Source organism: Coenobita brevimanus, chromosome 35, assembly GCF_032717465.1.
Source record: "Coenobita brevimanus isolate Jiangsu-jjx chromosome 35, ASM3271746v2, whole genome shotgun sequence".
In the NCBI taxonomy this organism is placed as follows: Eukaryota; Metazoa; Arthropoda; class Malacostraca; order Decapoda; family Coenobitidae; genus Coenobita; species Coenobita brevimanus.
Window position 1 is genome coordinate 11,781,093 of NC_136988.1, and position 15,907 is coordinate 11,796,999.

The 15,907-nt window shown below is 41.9% G+C and overlaps 1 pseudogene; it reads left to right on the forward strand.

Annotated features, from left to right (window-relative positions):
- Nucleotides 1–14,808: 14,808 nt before the first annotated feature.
- Nucleotides 14,809–14,926, forward strand: LOC145396280 (5S ribosomal RNA; annotated as a pseudogene).
- The last annotated feature ends 981 nt before the right edge of the window (nt 14,927–15,907 follow it).

Genomic DNA, 15,907 nt, shown 5'->3' on the forward strand with positions numbered 1-15,907 from the left:
ACATCTAATGCATGTGTGTTCATGAGTACGTTGGCAGGAATGTAGTTCATCGCCCCAATGGACCAGAGACAGAGAAATAATGTTCGTGAGTTAAATTGTGTTCGTGAGTGAAATTATGTTCGTGAGTGAAATTCGTGAGAGAAATTATGTTCGTGAGTGAAATTCGTGAGAGAAATTATGTTCGTGAGTGCACTGGCAGGAATGTGGTTCATCTCAAAGGATCAGAGACAGCGAAATTATATAATCCTTGTGAAGGTGTAGGACATTCAGCACATACATATTGTGGGAGTAGGAACTTGTGGTCATTGTTGTTGGTGTATGGCTGTGAAGGTATAATACATATTTCATGTAGAGGTGTGATTGAATCGAAATATGACGTGAAGCGGTGTTCGTGCAGATCAACTCACCCTACAGATGCCATTCCTCACCCCCATCCTTGACGTCAGGTGCAGTGTTACCAGACCTGGATGCCGAGAGTTACAAGGCCTCTCGTCAAAAGGGGGTACTTTCTTTTATGAGTGACTGTACAGGTAATTTCAGACGTTCCTGGTACTGTGACTAGAGTAGTCGGTCGTTGTATACATAGTGGAGATGCTTTCTAAGCATTAGTAAGAGGTTGTTAAATGCTTTTTAGGCTATCTGCAAGTATTAAAACATCTAATAAGCTCTGCTATGAGATAGGGAGGGTAGTGCACCCCAAAATATACTTAACATTGTCAAGGCAGTGAAACATGTAATCCCATCCCTACATTTTTTTTATTTTTTATTGTGTACCTTTCATGCAGTAGGCTACATGGTTGGTAAAGATTTTTATCATTAACACATTTTCAGAGGCACTTGTGCTAAACCATAAAACCACGTATTGGAGAGAGAGAGAGAGAGAGAGAGAGAGAGTAGTAATAGGATTATACATGGTAAAGAGAATATGAGAGGTAGGTTCACTGCCCCCGGCTCGCGCAGAGGCTTGTGACGTCAAGGATAATAAGCGAGAGAAAATGGAAGCATGAAAGAAAACGAATGTAATGGTATACCAGTGTAAACTGGCAATTTCCGGATCATTTGGTAGGTGTTTGGAGCTGCTGTGCTCTCAACCAGTGATATCTGTCAATATTTTCAGTTGTTTTTCTCATAATCAGCTAGCTTACAGGCATCTGTGATGTCGGATCTGTGTCTGTATGGCCCTGTATACGAAAAAACCTATATTCTCTGAAAACTGACAGTTCTTCTTGAAGACATATTGTATAATATCTCAAAAACATAGTATTAACCTTTTCATTGCTCTGCATGCATTTTAGAATTCAAATAAAAGTAATCTATATAGGTCGGGGAGCTTATATCACAGGGCAGGTAGGAGAGTGACTGCCTGAGACCCTCACTTCTGGATTATCTGTGACGTCATGTGCAGACCGAGACATACTTTAGCTCCCTGCCCCCCCCCTGGTGTGAAACTACCTCGTATTCTCTTTACCTTGGTATTATATGCCGGTCGTTTTACTGCCTCGACTTTGTTCAGATAGTTTTGGGAGCTCTGCGATCCTAAAATCATCACACATTTTATTTATTTTTTTACCATTAAAATTTTCAAAAGCCTATATGCAAAAAAACTGTTTTTTTTTTACCTACTTTGGTTGAAAAGTCCCTCTTGAGCAGAATGAAATTTTTTGGAGGAAAAAAGTTTGAAAAATAAGAGAGTGCAAAACCAACGCCATGCGATCTCTCTATGAACGGACTTTTGACAAAGCTCCGTAACCTTGACTTTTGATCAGTCGTTTTGAAACTTGAAGTACTTCATCCTTCTGTGACCAAGAACCCCCCTCCTGCTAAGTTTGGTTCAAATTGAATAATAAAAAGCTTTTAAGTCGGTCTTACCCTGTGGCCTTGACCTTTATCCTATTGTTCTCGACATTGAACTGAGTAATCTATAGCTGTCCTTAAATTGTTACACAAAAATTTATCCAGACTGAATGAAAACATTTTGAGTTAAAGGGCTGAAGCTTTGATACTGTTCTGTGAGTTAAATCTTAACCTTCTCTTGGGTTTCGCCTAAATCGGATCAACACTGTAAAAGATGACTTATTACCTTTTGATTTCCTGTTTTTTGGGGGGTGGGGGTGGGGGGGAGATTTACCATGCTTCCAACCCAAATGACAATGAAACAAAGGTGGTCAGCTTTTTAATTTTGAAGCCAGAGGAGTATAAGGGTAAAGAAGAAAAAGAATAAGAAGAATATGGAACAACTGGTTTTTATTCAATTGTGTTTTAGTGTGTTGGTGTAGTGTTTTAGCTACAGTAGATGTTTCAGGTATAGACAAGCAAGAGGACTAAGGTTTGATGCTTTACAAAATTAATGCCAATATGTTTGGGAGGTATGAGAGATTATATTTGTTAAGGCGTTTGGCTGCATCAGTGACATCTCTCCATACGTTAGCCCGCAACATCCCATCAATGTATGGGTACGTCAGAACTTTTTTTCATGCTGAGACCCGTCAACGTACCGGTACGTTCTACAATTGCGAGGTCTGTCATTTGCACATTTTTCAAATTACGCAGGTGATTTTTGGTTGGCATATGCAGGAGACCTTCCCCTACCTGCCTCCAGGTGACCCCCCACATGCCATTGTCTCAGTCACTCACCTGTTAGCAGTGACCTAGTAAAGACATGCCATGCCACAGTCTCTCCAATGACAAAATTCAAGCCGCCCTTGATGCCTTCACAGGCAACAGTTGATTCCCCAGTCAATGACGATGTGGAGGACAAACATTACGTGGTGCCAGATGATGAAATAAGCAGCAGTGATGAGGAGGTGCCACTGCTGAGGAAGGTGCGGTAGGTGGTGTTACATACCTTAGGGCTAGGGAAGGCCTGCCTGGACCCAAACCACATGCACGCACCTCTCTCCAGCCTGTGGACAAAGGGTCTGATGAGGACGAGGATGGACAGAGCCGTGGGTAGTGGAGTTCCCTCGTGGTTGGGGAGGGAGAGGATTTCGCCGTGGGGAGCTGAAGGGACAGCAAGGAGAAAAATGTATGGGCCTAGTGCTTTGTCTGGGGAAGATGCAAGTTGTGGGGCGGGCATGAATAGTGAAAGGGAAAGTGGTGGCGGTAGGGAGGCAGCTCCTGGATGAACACGTGGTGCACCTGGAGAGCAAGCAGGTGGGAAGCAGCCATGCCCCAGCACCTCTTGCCCCCACCAAGCTTCCCGCACTTCCTCCCCACAACCCCTTGATGTGGGGAAATGAAGCAAAAGGGAACGGGAAAAGGGAGAGGGAAGAGGAGCGTGAGTAGTGAAGGGCATCACTCTCCACCTCCCCAACCATCCCCACCACCCTCTCCTCCCCAGCCCGATGAAGGCAAGAGTGGAGATGAGGATGGAGATGGCGATGTGTCGTGGGACTGGGAAGATAGGAGTAATTTCACTCCCATTATTCACTGTTTCACGGAAGAGTGTTGGTCTGGCTGTACCACACCTGGCCTCCATGCAGGCTCCACCAGGCGGGTTTCTTCCACCTATACTTTAGCGAGGAGTTAGTGGAGCGAATTGTGGAGCAGACCAACACTTTTGCTAGCAGCCAGTGCTGTGAAAGTGAGTGTGTAGGAACAACTAGCAGGCACTTTCAACAATATGACTTCCTAGTAACCACAGGTGAGATGTTCCTCTTTATTGCCCTGGTTCTCTTGATGGGTATTGTAAGGAAAAGAAAAATTACGGCATACTGGTCTATGGACCCTATGATCAACACACCTTTCATTGGCAAGGTAATTGGTTGTAATAGATTTCAGCAAATTCTGAGCTGCCTCCACTTTTATGATGTTGAGGACCCTGCAAATGCTAATAACACAGATATTATGAAGAGAATCAGGATGGTATTTGATCACCTGTGGGAAAAGTTCTGCTCATCCTTCTTTCTTTATAGAGACCAGGTCATAGACGAGAGTCTCGTGTTGTGGACAGGCAACATTTCTTTTCGCTAGTACATACCCAGCAAGAGACACCGTTTTGGGTTCAAGATCTTCGTTATGTGTGACTGTAATACTGTTATGTGCAAAACATAGTCTTGTACAACGGCCCACAGATAGACATAACAGCAGATGGGAGTATAAGACTCTCAGGGGCTGTGGTGAAAACCATGATTGAAGAGTACCTTCATCGTGGTCATGTCTTGTACCTGGACAACTGGCACAGTAGCCCCCCCTCTCACTCAGTACCTCTACCTTCACAACACTGGAGTCTGTGGCACAGTCATAAAAAACCATCGGCATATGGTCAAGGTTGGAAGGAAGCTTGACAAGAAACGAGGTCGTATTTTTCAAGGTGAATAACATCCTCGCCACCGGATGGAACCACAACAGGGAAGTTTTCCTCTTGTCGATGGTACACCACCCCCTGATGCACCACAGCTACTTTATGGATTACTGCAGCGAAAGGAGGTTCCACGTTTGGAAACTGGAGTCAGTAACTGACTACAATGTCAATACGAGGCAAGTTGACCAGTTTGACTCCACGATTTCCAGTTTGGAATGTACCAGCACCACAGGTGGGCAGTACCGAGTTACATTACCGAGTTACAATGCGAGTGCCGGTACCAGTAGTGACACTACTTTTTTCGTTATGTACCGAAATGGGTACCGACTGTTCATTTTTAAGCATATTTTGTCGGTACTCGGTACTGGTACATTTTATATATCCATCTTCACGCATCGTGTGATTAATAAAAAAAGGTGAGGAGAAGGCCTACATGGGAGTGCTGCTGCCGATCCTGGCCATGTGCCTCAAGAAATTAAAAGAGGTAAAGGAAAACGCTGCTCTGATGGTGTGCTAGCCTCTAGTAAACGCAGAGATTGGGGGTGTGGAAGGCTCGTTCGGCCATCGTTTCGAGGACATGGACTGCCTCCTTGCTGCTGTCTTTCATCTCCAATTCAAGTTATCGTGAATGACTTGGTTACCTGAGTCTGCCTCCTACGACACAGAAAAAATGAGGAGGAGGGTGGAGAAGATGGTGTCACTACTGGAGAGCAAGCTAGAGGATGTGGAGAGCAGCACCACTGATGATGATGAGCAGAATGTCAAGAGTTCTTCGCACCCCTCAGTGTAAAAGGAAGGAAGACAACGGAGACTGGGATAAAGCTAGAAAAGGAATTTTTGGAGAGACTCCAGAAGCATAAAATGAAGAAGGACTGCTTTCCTTGCAAGGTTTTCAGAGACCTATTTGTAACTTATAACGCCAATACCATCCAGTGCTGCTGTGGAACGTCTGTTTTCACTGGGGAAGGACGTGCTCAAACTAAAATGGGCGGGACTCAGTGACTATCATTTTGAACTGCTCATTTTCCTCAAGGGCAACACAGGAAATGAAAACTGAAGTGCACTGGGTAATTATTAATCAGAGTATTGTGCATGTATTGACACAATGTAGTCATAAAATTGTGTTTATTTTGAGAAACACTAAACTAGAAGTATAAGAATGTGATTTACAGTGGCTGGTTAAAGTTTAGCAATCTATGTACTGAAAGTAAAGGACTGAACGGTCGCAAAACATCGTGCTTTAGTCACCCCATAGTTAATGTGACTGTGAAAGTTGTCTGACAACATCTTTCATCTCTCTTCAGGTCTGGCTCTGCTAACAAGACTGGTCTGTAGGTCCTCAGTGTGGTAACAAAGAATCAATACTGAGCAAGTTTACTTTATTCATATTCATGTACCAAGTACTAAGCATTGAGTCGGTACTCGGTACTTTTTTCTTTTTTTTTGTACTGGTACCGGTCGTGAGACTACAATTTTAGGCAAGTACTGGTACCGTTACCAACGGTACTTTTTGTGCACTGGGTGCCCACCTCTGGCCAGGACCATGTTGAAGTGGTACAAAAAGCTGTTTTTCCACTTGCTGGACATCACGGCCCTCAGTGCCCACCACCCCCACGCCTTGACTATGGGTGCCTTAGAGACCTTTGAGGGGTTTGTGAGAGAGCTGTCCTGGGATATTATCTCGAAATATGCAAAAGACAGGCCCCATCACCACCCCAGCCCTACCACTGCCGGCCAGACTCCCTTATACCTTTCTAGACGCCACTTCTCCACCACCATCCCTACTCAACTGAACCATCCTAGACCCCAGCGCTGCTGTCACATGTGCAGTCACTCGAAAGTAAGACCAGTCACTCAGAAACACACAAGGTACTAGTGTGTTGACTGCAACATAGGACTGTGCGTGGAGCTCTGTTTCCAAGAATACCACACCCTAATACATTTCTGATACTGTGTGTGCTTGTGATATATGACTCTCACTATAGTAGTAAGGCCTGTAAAAATATGTGATAACAGTTATATAAGGTGGAAAGTGGTGTAATGTTTGTGGGAAAGTATTGTGTAAGTTGAAAAGTAGAATGTAAATTGAAACAACAGTCACAGAGAGTCACTGGTGCAAGAAATCAGTGATTTTTATTTGTTCAGTGAGTGTAACAAAGCTTATATCGCCTATATTAGAGTGTAAAAACCAATATATTCTTGTACAACATATGCAAATGAATGTGTTTGAATTGATGAGTAAATGGGGAGTGTGTCGTCCTGTCTCGGCTACCTCCCTTTCCTTGGGGGAAGCAGCCTAGGTATATAGATAAACAACATATAAATTCGTACCAAATGAACAAATATCTGCCTATTCTGAGTGGTTTGGAATAGTGACCCCTACCATAGAAAACGTGAGAGCAGCAGAGCGGCTCCAGAGAACATGGTACCAAGTGTTCGGAGGATCACCTGTACAGTGCACTTCTAAGCTCAGGTGAGCATTTTTTTGGTATTTTCCAATGTTTCTCACAAAAAGCAGAGGTTTGAGTCAAAAAAAAAAAAAAAAAAATCCAAACTCTTCCGAGATTGGTGAGGGGGGGGTCATTGGTGAAAAATCGGCCAGGACGCGGTGGGTTAGTCTACTGACACTGATGTCCATGACCACTTCCCAACATCCCCAATGGTTGCCATATCCTACATACTGTACAGGCAACTAAACCACTGACGTCTGCTTCTGAACCACTCTTAAATATATATATATATATATATATATATATATATATATATATATATATATATATATATATATATATATATATAAAAATTTGCACAATATTTTAAAAAGTGTTCTGGGTTTCAAAGATCGCATCGCTGGGTTTCGGAGTTCATTGTTCAGTCCCCCATTATTTATCATCATGAAGTGAATCTGTCGATGCACGTGGCTGTGCACTCAAATCTGCTGTACCTGAAGGTGAGGTGTTTGTAAATTTGGTGAATTACAAGCATATACTGCTATCATTTCTCATTGGGTGGATTGTCATTATACTCTTTAGTCCAAGGAGGTATTTTGAATTCAGTTCCTGCTATCTCCAGCTTATTATATTCAAATTTGGAAGGAATTCTTCAACAGAATAATGACTATATATAATTAATCCACCTCGAAATTCTCTCCTCAGTGGAATAAAAGTATAAAGTGGTAGCAAGACTCAAGACCCCATTGGATTGTATTAAAGGTGTCAATCCTTCCTTGGCCAAGTATTCTGTCTTATTTTATACAAACTAACAGCAGGCAATTTTCGGTTGACATAAGCCCTTCTGTGGCCGAGCATCTGTAATTTGTTGGGACCCACTGGCCGACCCAGGGGAGCATGTTTCCGTTCTGTATGCATACTCTTCTCACCACTGGGGAACCCTCAGCCAGGAACGATGCTCGCCTCGTCGTTTCAAAACTGACCATAGGTTTATCTCAAAATTATGCCCAATGTGTTTCCCAGGCAAATTTATTCGAGTGGAACTAATTTAACCCAACCTAACCAATCCCACTAGGTCTGGTTAGCTGAGGTGGCTGGCTGTAGTAATGAGACGAAGACCCATACAAAATGGAAATATGCACCCGGAGTTGATTTATTAACTTTCGAAAATCATTGTTTTCCCTGTCAAATTGAAGAGGAGCGTCAGACGCATATATAGTGCAGTTTTGAGCTTCCTAGACCCATCCTGAGATGTGCAATCGAACAAGGAAGATGCATAAATTTAGGTAGCTTATATCGGTCACAGGAAGAAATTGCCGTGGTGCGACACCCCATTTTTTTTTTTTACTATAAAAAACATTGTCACTGCTGTTGAAACGATGTGAAATGACTAGGTATGTGTATTTCGAAGTTTCCAGTACATAATATGCGAGGTTTGAATTAAAAAAAAATATATATGAATTTATTTTGCATTTTTCGATGTTTATTGTGTTTATGGTAGTATCGATTTTTTTTTTTTTTGGTCTGGGTGGTGGAGTTTGTTGGAAAAGGGAGGCGAAAGTTTCTATTTTCAGACCTAAACGAGATAAACGCCATCCCTTGAGTGTACAGGCTGGACAGTGAGGATTAAAATGCGAGACCAGCTGCAATTCGCACCTCGCACGAGCAGATTAATGGGATGGGAAAGGAGGACTTTCCTCCCACTAAAACATGTGAATACGGAACACTTTCCTGGTATGCTTGCGCAAGGCAAAGAATATGAAATATGATCTAAAGTAGCAAAATAAATTTAAGCAAAGAGGTTAAGATACCAAAAAAAAAAAATGTTTTTCTCTATTTTTCATGTTTTTTTGTGTTTTGTTTATGCCCGTATTTGTTAATAATCGTAAACCCTGTATTAATTTATAATCGAAAATAGGGTGGTTGCGGGTGTGTCGCAAGGGGTTAGAAAGACATTTTCTGTCTGGGTCGACATAATGGGTGTAAATGTGTGTGTTTAGGCACGGCCAAGAGCGAAAAAATTGAACATCCACTAGTCATGGCAGCTGGTGCTGAACTGACAGAAGGGCTGTGATTTTTTTTTTTTTTTTTTTTTTTTTAAAAATTGACCATTGGGACCAAAGCCCCTGGTCATTAAGACACACAAACACACACACACACACACACACACACACACATATATATATATATATATATATATATATATATATATATATATATATATATACATACATATATGGAAATGAGTTACTTGAGAGGAGCATGTGGAGTGACGTGGAGGGACAGGTTGACGAATGAAGAAGTGAAGGAACGTTGTGGGGTAGATGTGGATCTGGTTGAGAAGATTAGGAGAAATACACTGAGGTGGTTTGGACATGTGGAGAGAATGGAGAATAAAAGACTGACTAAGAGGGTGTATGTAGGTGAGGTGGAGGGAGGGAGAGGGAGAGGTAGACCGAGAATGAGGTGGAGGGATGGAGTTGAGAGGTATATGAGGGAGGGGGGGTGAGTTGGGGGGTGGGTAGTTAAATGGTGGGTGACAGAGCGACTTGGAGGCGTTTTGTCTGTGGCCACCCTTTGCGGGATTAGGGCGTCGGGCTATATATATATATATATATATATATATATATATATATATATATATATATATATATATATATATATATATATATATATATACTCCCCCAGTATCCCTGCTTGTCGTACGAGGCGACTAAAAGGGTTGGTGGTGGGTTAGTGCCCCACCCCGTAAAAAGAACTAACTAAAAAAAGCAAATATAGCGCCTCGGACCCGGATTGGGATTATACATTAGGAAATAAAACCCTACACACATCAGAAAGAGAGAAGGACCTAGGTGTGATTGCCAATAACAGACTATCACCGGCTGACCACATCAGTGAGAAGGTACGGAACATGTATATACAGTACTGCTTGCCAATATGAGAATAGCATTTACATACATAAATGAAGACATGTTAAGAAAGATAATAACATCATTCATCAGACCAACCCTGGAGTATGCATCAGTAGTCTGGAGTCCTTATCTCAAAAAACACATAGACGAGATGGAAAAAGTTCAAAGGGCCGCTACAAGATGGGTACCAAGCTTAAGGGATCTAAGCTACGAAGAAAGACTAAATAAACTGAATCTACCAACACTAGAGGAGAGAAGGAAAAGAGGTGACATAATTATGCTACATAAATGCATATCAGGGAAGGAGAAAATAGACATAAATGATTACTTAACGTATGGGGAAGCATCAGCAAGAGGACTGCAAAAAACTGCATAAAAAGAGAGGTGATAAAGACGTAAGGAAATTTAGTTTCCCAAATAGAGCAATTGATCAGTGGAATGCACTACCGAATGAAATAGTGGGTGCCAAAACAATTCACAAATTTAAGGATATGTACGATAAATATGGTTTAAGACATGGGACAGTACGAGCTTGACTCATTCCTGCAAAGATACAATTGGATAAGAACACACACACACACACACACACACACACACACACACACACACACACACACACACATATATATATATATATATATATATATATATATATATATGTCGTTCAGTGAATGATCGTGGAGAAATCTATTGTGTGCATCGCATGTGTTTTATGCAAATGTGTCGCAAGGAGAGGAGAAAATACGCCACAGTCACAGACACACACACACACACATGCATGCACACTCACCCCCCACCCCCCCACCCCACCCCACCCCACACACACACTACATAACTCATCTTTCACAATCCTTCAGACTCCTGCCAGCATCTCAACACCTCCGGAGGAAGTGAATTATCAGTATTTTGTTGATTTGTATATTGACCTATTTCTATAATTCAATATTTTTTACACAAATAAGTAATGTTTTTTACATACACACATATGAGATGGAAGAAAGTTCAGCTTCAGTATCAGTACCTACCAGAAAGACTAGTGGTCATGTCAAGTTTCTGAGAGCACAATCAAAAAGCTTATGATATTTTACGTGTATACTCTGAGTAAAAAAAGAAAATAATAAATCATAACGAGCAAAAATATGTAAGCGTGGGTGAGGCAGGGAAAGAATGTTTTTTATCTCGCGTGCGGGTAAGGAAGAGTATTCTACGTTTGTCGTCCAATTACTCCAAAACTATTGGACGTATCTATTTCCTGTCAGAACCATGATAAAGAGCAGTAAATTCTACGTAAGCTCAATATCAAAATATAAGCCTTTGGGAGCACTTTTTTGTAGGAAAAGGCAGGAGAACTGACTATGTTGTTTTCCTCGCTTGTGGTAAAAGTCAACAGCGCTCTGAGGAATAATCTCACTTAGCCAATTACTCGAAAACTATTGGACGTATCGATTTCCTGTAAGAACCATGATAAAGAGCAGTAAATTCTACATAGGCTACATTCTTTACAAGAATGTAAGCCTTTGGGAGCATTTTTTTTGTAGGAAAAGGCGGGGGAACAGGCTGTTTTTTTTCTCGCTTGAGGTAAAAGTCGAAAGCGCTCCGAGGAATAATCTCCCTTAGTTGGCCAATTACTCGAAAGCTATTGGGCATATCGATTTCCTGTAAGAACAGTGATACATAGCAATAAATTCTATACAAGACATAACAATGTAATATCTATGATAAGAATTCGTTGTTATGTAGGGGGGAGTATAGCCTATGTTGTGTGCGCATCATGAGTCATGCACAGACGTGAGTTCCCAGTCGTTTATGGCGATTTACTAGAAAACTATGAGGCGTATCGAAACCAACTGGTGCTCATTAAAGCTTTTGAAATTCTGCATAATACTGTATTATGCAATAAACACATAAGGTGTGCGAGAAAAGTTCAGAATGAGAGCTCCTTGAATTTTTTTCAATAATGGCTTTCAGTTTTTGGCTATTTTCTCAAAAACTACAAATCATATCACAACCGCACTTGTCTTTTTAAAAAGCTGAAGAAATTCTCTATCAAAACTTCGAATAACATTATCTTGTATGATGGAAAGCATTCGAATGGTGATGTTGGGAAGTGAAAGTGACGTAGCGAAATGTTTATTCACGGCCACCTAATGTTGTTTTATTCGTGTTTTCCTGTTTTGTCTGTGGTGCTTATCAGGTAGAACGAACATCGACGAATAAGATGACATAGGTTTCATGGCAGTATATTGATGTCTGGGTGGCGAAAATGAGTGAATACGTGTTATTTGCCGTGCGCAGGCAGCTGGGCCGGGCGGCCAGGCGGATAAAATCGTGTGCCAGAAAACTTACCAAAACTTATCGTGCGCGAGAGGGTTAAATTTTATGCTTGTCATGTCCGGAGAGTTAAAGCTGCATAACACATGCTTTTAACATTAAAGACCTGTGTTATCTTTTAGGTTTTTATTCTTGTCATCACCGAACGATGTTATTCAATTTACAAAGAACCTCTTCAAGTGAGAGACATGCGGCCATCTCAAACTCTTCGGTTCGGAAAGACACCCTCAAGTCGAACCAAACCGACTGATGATGACAGGTAGAAAATAAAGAAGACGTCACTAGATTCGGGGGGCAATGAAGGCTTCACCAGGGTCTAGCAGTCCGAAAAAGTGAGGCTTCGTATTGATGAACGTAACCCTTTCAGTATGAGTCACTTACTGCAGTTTGTTTTTACCACCCCAGAAAATTCTGTTTTGCTTACGAGAGATATTTCGAACTTAGGCCTACTAGGGGGTTAGGAGCAGCTTTCATTAACCCCAGCCACCACCAGGGCACTCATCGTAGCTAGACATAATAATCCCAGAAGGAGTGGTCAAGAACAAATCGCTTTTACGATGCCCTGTCCCCTGCCATCAGGCTAACCTCCCTGAAGCTCACACGACCCTCATTCATAGACACTACCAATCCAGCCCTCCACCTCATTCTCGGTCTCACTATCCATCTTCCCCTCGACCTCACTCACATACAAGAGTCAGTCTGTCATTTTCAGTTCCCTCCACATGACAGATTCGACTCTGGTTGGCCTAATTATCCTCTTTCCATCAAATTCATTTCAACACTACGATACTCCCTAATTTACTTATTTGCCTGTAACCACGTACCCACATACGTAACTAAGTTAAATAAAACCATCCTGTATTATATTATTATTATTATTATTATTGTTATTAATAATATTATTATTATTATTATTATTATTATTATTATTGTTGATGTTGTTGTTATTGTTGTTAGTAGTAGTAGTAGTAGTAGTAGTAGTAGTAGTAGTAGTAGTAGTAGTAGCAGCAGCAGCAGCGGCGGCGGCGGCGGCGGCAGCGACAGCGGCAGCATCAGTAGTAGTAGTAGTAGTAGGAGCAGGAAAAAGAAAAAGAAGAAAAAGAAGGTAAAAGTACGTCCTGAAACTGAAGGTCCTAATTAAATCTAAGTCAGAACTTTTCGTGCTTGAAAAACCTTCCCCAAACTGAACAGCTTTGTCCGGAAGCAGCAAGAACGACAATAATGACGACATAGTTTTGTACTGCTTTAACGGAGTGACACATGATATTATTCTTACTACCCCAGACAATTTTTTTTACTTAAGGGCAAGTGGAGAGAATGGAGAATGGGATATTGACTAGCAGACTGTGTATGAGTGACGTTACATGAGGAGGCGAGGGGGAGACCCAGGATGAGATGAAAGGATGGGATGGGGAGGCATGTGAGGAAGAGGATGAGCTGTAAATAGGGCAGGCTGAAGGCGGAGGGCAGAGTGACAAGGAGAATATTCGATTATGGCCACCCCATCCATGATCCAGGCATCACGCTATAGATAGACAGGGTGAGGCTCCCGTCTCTAAACTTAAATTGAATTATACGTTTCCCACGGACCAACATGAATGTCACACTCCCTCTCATGTGCCACACTTCTTCAAACGCGCCACACTCCCTCACACGTGCCACGCTTCATCACATGTCATCACTTGTGTACTATACTCTGGGCCAGGCAACTTTTCCTTAAATTCACATATTCTGCAATTGGGTAGGCTAATGCAATTGTCTTCCTGTTAAAATAGTTGTCTGCCACTAAGTATGTTCTTTGTTTTTAGTAGTTACATTTCACATCGACTTTCCATAAGTCACAGGAGGTGGATGAGGTGATGCAGCTGTACAGACAAGCTGACTGATGCGGGGTATAATACCCATCGCCCATAATGAATACATGAAAGGCGCCATTAGAGTAAAACAGTGATATCGCCCACAGTTTGAACAATAACATACAACAATTACGGGACCGTGGTGTCGTGGGCATATGAGGCTTTCTGGCAACTCTGCCTTAAAACGCAGGTTCCTGTGACGCAGTTTCAGTTGAATAAATTTATGAAACAATAATTGAAATAGAATACTAATAGTGTTCCAACCATGGCAAACTTATGGCAATAAAGGTGGCAAGATTTCATTAACAGAGATGTCACCAGATTCAAGAGGTTTATTAGTTAATTGCTACATATGGCACTTTAACTGATGCAATTTGTAGACGGTCTTATTTACCTTAAATGAGGTGTGTGTGTGTGTGTGTGTGTGTGTGTGTGTGTGTAATTCACCGGGTCGGTCAGGATCACCTGATGGTCTGATCGTCGCTTTTACCCTCCCGGAAGGGAGTTGAGAGCTCATATAGTCCGATCTAAGGGAAAGGCTGTGACCTTCACACACGCACACCCCCGTCCCCTTGCTCAAGGGGGACAGTAACCACCCACTTCGTCAGTAAAACTTTTCGCAACCTGAGCGAGGCGCGAACGCCTGTCTACCAGATGGCAAGCGGGAACGTTACCACTGCACCAGTGCGTGTGTGTGTGTGTGTGTGTGTTGCAGTGAAAGAATTAGAAACCATTAACCCTTTCATCAACAAGAAGTTCCTCTTAATTAAAATAAACATCTGTGCCCGCATTAATAAAAACTCCTAGGAGTAAAAGTTCCTCTCAAAGTGAAATTTGGCTCCTAATTTCTAGAAGTACTCCTAAAAGTTACTTTCAACTCCTAAGTTTACTCGTAAAATCGCTAAAAAATAAAAGTCCTCCACAAAGACTTTTAAGTAGTTAGGAGGGCTTTTAGTGACAGTAATCACAGTTGAGTACACCGCTTCCCGTCCGATCAGCGAAGTTAAGCAACGTTGGGTCTGGTTAGTACTTGGATGGGTGACCGCCTGGGAACACCAGATGCTGTTGGCATCCCTACGTGTCAAGTGGGGTTGGTGGAGGATTAGTGCCCCTCCCTGTAAAACAATTAACTCTAAGCCCTTGGCCACCCCGTGTGGGATACATGGCGTCCGGCAACGAATGAATGAAAAATCACAGTAGCTGCGTCCCTTAAACACCAAGAGACAAGACAACATAGACCATGGCTGACCGACACCACCCACCACGCAGAAATTTTCGAGGTCGGAAGGATGCATTCATGGAATATGATGATCAAGAACTTGTAAGAAGGTACTGTTTCGATCGTGAGAACATTATGTTTATTACTGATTTAGTAAGAGATGTACTGGAAAGGCCCACACATCGAAACCATCCTCTCACATCCGAGATGAAAGTGTTGATACTATTTAGGTACCTTGCAACTGGAAAAATGCAGCAGTGTAACTGTGATGACTTTGGACCATCGCAGCCATCGGTGAGCAATGTGATAACGGAAACACTCTATGCTCTAACTGCTCCACACATTGTTAAGAGGTTTGTGAAGGTCCCTCGTACACTCTCTCCGTCCAGTTTCTCTTTCTCCTGAATTTATCTACAGCCTTGGAATCTTGAAATTGTGCCATTGGTGACGGTCATTGTACCATGTACACATGATGCCCCGATGTTAGCAGGTACGATCAGCTGACCACACGATGTGTTTACATTTTATCCATTTTACCGACATTCGTAAAGAATCATAATATATGATCAAATAGATGTTGTTTCTATATATAAAAACTAGTTTTTCATTTTTTAACTATACACTGATACTCTAAGGCTTTGTAATGGTAATTTTTAAAATATATTAAGCAGAGATTCTTTGTGTTGGTAACACTTCGTGGTAGGAGCGAAATTACTACTACGAGTCCTCCCAGGAGGAACTTTTAGAAGAAACTCTCAGCTACAACCACTTTTAGTACCAATTTTGGGATTACTCCTAGAAGTTTTTATTAATACAGGCCCTGGAGAAGGCAA